Genomic DNA, 6000 nt, shown 5'->3' with positions numbered 1-6000 from the left:
AGAACTCTTACCAGAAGCCAAGTTTCACCTAGTTATTAAATGAACCAGTTCTGAACTAGATCTAGAGCTAAAATTAGAGCTAGTTATCTGAGCAGTGGCAAAATGAAGCCAACAGTCTTCACCGGGCCCTGCAGGCTGTAAATGGCCTGATCAAGCTCCCTCCAAACTAGGCAGAAGGGAAGGATTTCTGGGTCAATGGTCCTGGGAAAGGCCAAACCTGTAATGGAACAGCACTAGCCGATAAGTGATAAGACGGGTCCCACATTCATTCAGATCCTGTCCACTGCCCTGTCCCTGGAGGAGAAGCTCAAATCATTCCACAGAGGCCTTGGTTTTCTGTGGAATGCTACACACGTGCCTTCAAATATTACTTCCCTTCTGTCCTGTTGCCTGCATTTCCTTCTCTCACTTCTTCCCTCCATCACAAGAATCTTCACTCTGCCTATCGAGACCCTTGTATTAACTGTTTCTCACTGCTGTGGCAAAGTCCCTGAACAAAAGCAGAGTAAGGAAAGCAGGGCTTATTTGGGCTCATACCCTGGGGCTGTGGTCCACCACGGGAGGGAAGGCATAGAGACAGGAGCATGAAGCCACTGGCCACATTGCGTTCAGTCAGGAAGCAGAGAGATGCATGCTGGTGCTCAGCTGGCTTTCTCCTTTTCACTCAGTCTGGACCCCAGACCATGCCATAGTGCCACCCACATTCAAGGTGAGTCTTTGCTACTCAGTTAAACCTTTCTGGAAACATCCTTAAAGACACACCCAGAGGTGTGTTTCTATGGTGATTCTAATTCCTACCAAGTTCACAACCAAGATTAACTACCACACTCTCCATGTTTGCTTGAGGAAGGAGGCCCTTCGGTGCTAAGTTGAATCTGCTGGTTAAGTCAGCAGAGGCTGATAAACTATTTCTGCACAAGCAGACAAAGAGTGGCACTAATGGAAACTCTTACTGATGCAGAGGTGAAGGAGGGACCTTGGCTTCTGCCACCACCCTAGATCCAACCCCCCCACACACACCTCTCTTCCTAGAGTGACTACATCTTCTGGGGTAAATGAGGGCAGAGTTTATTATGAATGGGGCAGCATCTTTTTTGTTTTTGTTTGTTTGCTTTTGTTGTTTTTTGGGGGCAGGGTTTCTCTATGTAGCACCTCTGGCTGTCCTGGAATGTGCTCTGTAGACCAGGCTGGCCTCAAATTCACAGAGATCCACCTGCCTCTGCCTCCCAAGTACTGGGATTAAAGGTGTACCCCACCACTGCCCTGCTTGTTGGGCAGTATCTTAAATGACAAGCAGGGGGTTGGGGGTTTAGCTCAGTGGTAGAGTACTTGCCTAGCAAGCACAAGGCCCTGGGTTCGATTCTCAGCTCCAAAAAAAAAAAAAAAAAAAAAGAGAAAGAGAAAATGACAAGCAGGTCCCAAGCCCATCTGAGCTATAACTCCCTGTAACATAGTCTAAGACACCCCAATGTCCCCCAAGATAATGAGAAGGTAACTACATTATCTGTTAACCTTGATCTATGCCCTGCTCACACCATGCCCCTCTGCTCACCAGTGGAAAATGAAGGGCTCTGTGCATGCTGAGGAGTTCTCCTGAGGCTAAACACTAAGAACAATGAGTCTGGCAGCTGTCTGCTCAGTTTCTCTCCTTCTCTCTTTCACCCCATCCCCCTTCCTGTGGTTCCGACAGAATCATTGCTTGACTTGGGCTGCACTGTTTCCCTCTCCTTGTCAACTAATGTGTGTCAGCAAAAAAAAAAAAAAAAAAAAAGGTTGAATTTCCAGAGACAGCAAATTACACAATGTTGCATTTTGAGAAGAATAATGACCCTGTCATTGTTTCCACACAAAGGCATTAGCAACGAGGACCAAAATTCACCCATGAATCCATTTATTTTCCAGACTAACAGACACATTAAATGTAATTTGTCTGAATTATTGAAAGCTGAGATCCACCCATGCATCGGCACTAAGACACACTGTAAGAAAGCCTGGGCACTATGACGAACCACAGCAAACCAGGTCCTAAAGCCAAGGCAGAATCAGGGCTGCAGCTGGGGATGGGGGATGGACAGACAGCTCATTCCATCTTCTTTCCCTTAGCGCCTCCCTGGGGTCCCTCCTTGCTTTTCCAGCTACCCTCCTTCGCATAGTTTAGGAAATCTTGGTCATGGACCGCACATCCTCCTTCAGCCCCACCCTCTTGTTTCCTAATGTTGCCCCTCAGTTCTAGCCACAGGTAAGTCCTTACAATTCACAAGCTCTGGGACTTGAATACCTCAGGCCCCACATGTACCACTCCTCTCAGGTTGCCCAGCACGTGCACGCTTCTTTCCATGCTTCACTTCTTGTCACCCACTTTGGGGAAATGTCCCAGTTCCCCTAGGTTGTGAATTTATGATATGATATGTAAACAATGTCTATCTTTCTGTCTTCTGTACTGTGAATTACATGCAGACAGAAGCTGGTCTTTTGCAGAGGACCCAGTATCTAGCATAGCTCTTGACACATAATGGGCATTTGATAAGGAATCAGGAACTACTTAGAGATGGGAAAAACAAGGACTATGAGACAGCCTGGCCCAGGACCACCAGATGAGGAACAGATCAGAACAGCTTTTGATATCATCTACTCTGCGTCTGTCTCCAGAGCTGGTGCTAGTGCCACCCAGACCACTGTGCCCTGAGCCTATAAGAGTCAGATTCATGGACATAGAAAGTGGAATGGCAGTAGCCAGGGGCTGGGGTGGTATGTTTAATGGGTACAAAATTTTGGTTGGGAAAGGTGAAAAGTAGATTCTAGAGATGAGCAAGGGTAGCGTACTTAGCCACAGAATGGCCTATAAAATAATTAAAGTGGGGGGCTGGAGAAATGGCTCAGTGGTTAAGAGCACTGACTGCTCTTCTAGAGGTCCTGAGTTAAAATCCCAGCATCCACATGGTGGTTCACAACCATCTGTAATGAGATCTGGTGCCCCCCTTCTGGCCTGCAGGGACACATGCAGGCAGAATGCTGTATACATAATAAAAATAAATAAATAAATAAAAAAACAGTTAAAGTGGTAATCAGGGGATCTAGGGTACTCTTCCTGACTCATAACTGCTCTGTATGGCCAGTTCACCATCTATGAGTCCCAGATGCTCGAGCCCCTCAGAGCCCCGCCCTCCAACAGATAGACTTGCCTGGAGTAGATCAGAGAAAGGCAAGAAAGAGCTGTTCTCCCCACAAAGGAGGCAACAGTTCCAGCAGGAACAAGTGCTGCTCTGCATAGTGGGCAGTGTGGACTCCAGATTGTGGTTCTCATCAACCTGATGCATTGCCTTCTACCCTGTCCATAGTCAGGGTAGACTTTTTAAAATTAAGCTGTTATAAACATAAATCATTGCTGAGAACTCCTGTATATTGCATACCATGCCAGTTCTTTGCAAATATTGTGTTTAACTTTTTGATTTTTATCAAATCTCTGAAAGATACTTATTATCCCCAAGTATAAATGAGAAAATTAAAGTTCAGAGAGGTTAGGCAGGGCTGCTTCTCTGGCTCTCTGAAGTTACTGAAAGTCACTAGTAGATAATAGAATTCAGCTTCAAGTCCAGTTCCAGCATGCTCTAAAGGCCCACTCTGTTTGCTCATGACAGGTATGCACTCTGCACCTGCTCTGCTTATATCCCTTCCTGAGCACAGCTACCCTGCTTACCATTCCTGCTGAGGTTCTTGCTCGCCAATCACAGATGATGGTTGACTCCAGATCCAGAAGTACCTGATGTATATCCTGGCTAGCAAGCAACCTACAGATCATAGGACTGGCCCGAAAAGGTGAATGAAGCTAGATGACATGTTTCTTTCGAGAAACTCAGTGTGGAAATACTGCTATAACACTTAGCAGCAGGGAAAAAAGTAAAAAAAAAAAAAAAAAAAAAAAAAAAGCTAAACCAGGAGATGCCTTGAGTATATTTAGAAGCAGGTAAGTATTGGTGAAATTATTAAGGCCACTCCACATAGTTAAAAGGGAGGTTTATTTTGTGGGGTAACTTACAAATGAAGGGGTAGGTTGCAGGGTCTGGCAAAGGTATAGCACAGTCCGGCGGTGTTCTCTGGAGAATTCTGTTTGGTCTACCTCCAGCGTCCAGCGTCCCAGAACCCAGAGCGAGACCTCCTCTTGATCCTCGGTCTTCCGCTCCCTCCTCCGCCCCGCCTTGTGGGCGTGACCATTACCGAAGCCTCAATGGGGGTTGGAGCTTCCAGGCCAATGCTGGGATGGCTACCCACTACATCTCCCCCTTTTGTCTAAATAAGAAAGTTCTAACCTAATACAAGACTATACACAAAGAGATGGTTATCAAATATTGTCCAGGAGTAATGAGGGATAATGACCTAGATAAGTTGGAATTACAATAAGTGCAAACAATATCAAGCAAAAAACACATAGTAAAATCCAGGGAAGTCTAGAGCGTGGGTAGGTGCCATGTTACAAAGATCATTCCCAAAGGTGTCCTATCCTAAAGAACCTGAGTCTAATACTTAATATATTCTATCTAAGATATTATATATGTATATATACTGAGTTGTAACTATAACTGTTAATCTCCAATCTCATCAAAGACCTGAGAAGGAATATAATAATACCTGAGGACTGGGAGAAGGACGCAAGCAACTTTCGGGAGTCTTGCAGGGTAGACAGAGACAGCTGGCAGCCTGGACAGTCACCTAATGTTCCTTTGTAAAGTTGGGGCATTTGTCTTCAGCCCACAGGGCTAGAGTCTCCTGGTCACTTTTTTTAGTGTCCTGTAGAATGTCTGGCAGTTTTCTCTGTGAAGCAGGAACCTGAAGGACCATTTTGTCAAGCAAAGTTCAGTGGTCACCTTTCTATGGGTCCTGCATGTCCAGTTAATCAAGCAGTCCAGACAAGAACAGTTTTTTGCCCAAATGGCTATTTTTGCCAAGGTGAAGATAAGATATGAAGTGTCTTCAATGCCCATCCTTGTCTCTGAAGTAAATTGGTGTTGCCAGGAGCAGACATGTCTCACTGTCCAGAAAGTCTAAATTTTAAAAATATTTTAAATGCCATATTCTGAAGGTCTTTGAAGTATTTGAAGATTACCTATCTATCTGAAATATCTCTATGTATACCCAGAAGACTTAACTAACATGGCTATTAGTATGATTATCACAGATGATTAATTATTAATCTATTATTAATTATCCATTACAATTTTAAATGAGCTACACAAACATAATACCTTAAACATGAGTAGAAATATATACATAGTATAACAAAATTAACTTTAAGTTTATATCAATAGACTAAAATCTATACCAATGTAAAACATTTTAAATAAGTTGTTGCTCTTTAGAAGTAAGTTCCTTCCTTAATCTACCCTTTCATACTATTATATCTATATCATATCCCCTTTTCTTCTTTAGAAAGAGATCACATTTATAATCAACCTACTTTAAAGAAAAATATTGGTTTTTCTCTGTCCCACACCAGAGGGCTCTTCTGATTTGGGACACAAGAATCTCTTAACCTTTTCTTTTAGTAATATGTCTGGGTTTAGAGAAGGAGTGAGCCAATTCCATCTCCAAAGCCAGCTTGATAATTTTGGGAATGTGGGCATAGTTTTTCTTACTACTTCCTGCTGGAGGGGGGCGCTATATCTTATGTGGACACAAAGAAAATTTTAGGATTATGGAGTAGTCCATTAGGGTGAACCTCTGAGCCAGTTGCCTTGAAACCATTCTGGATGTTGGATCATCTGGGCCATGGTGTCATCGGAGACCTTTCAGGTGGTCTTGGCTGATGAAACCTGATGTATCTTAATGTGGAACAAATCCATAGCCTCTGGCTTTCTGTGGAAACAAAAGCAGAGACTCTTTTCCAAAGCAACATATCCTTATATCCAAATTTTGAAGTCAAGGTACCTTTAAAATTTACATATTTGTTTAACTCAACAGCTTTTACGGTCAAATCTTTTTTTGCAGTTAAAAATCCCAAAGACA

This window comes from Onychomys torridus, chromosome 23, assembly GCF_903995425.1.
Source record: "Onychomys torridus chromosome 23, mOncTor1.1, whole genome shotgun sequence".
Taxonomy (NCBI): Eukaryota; Metazoa; Chordata; class Mammalia; order Rodentia; family Cricetidae; genus Onychomys; species Onychomys torridus.
The sequence above is the reverse complement of the archived record's forward strand: the minus strand, read 5'-3'. Positions refer to the sequence as shown.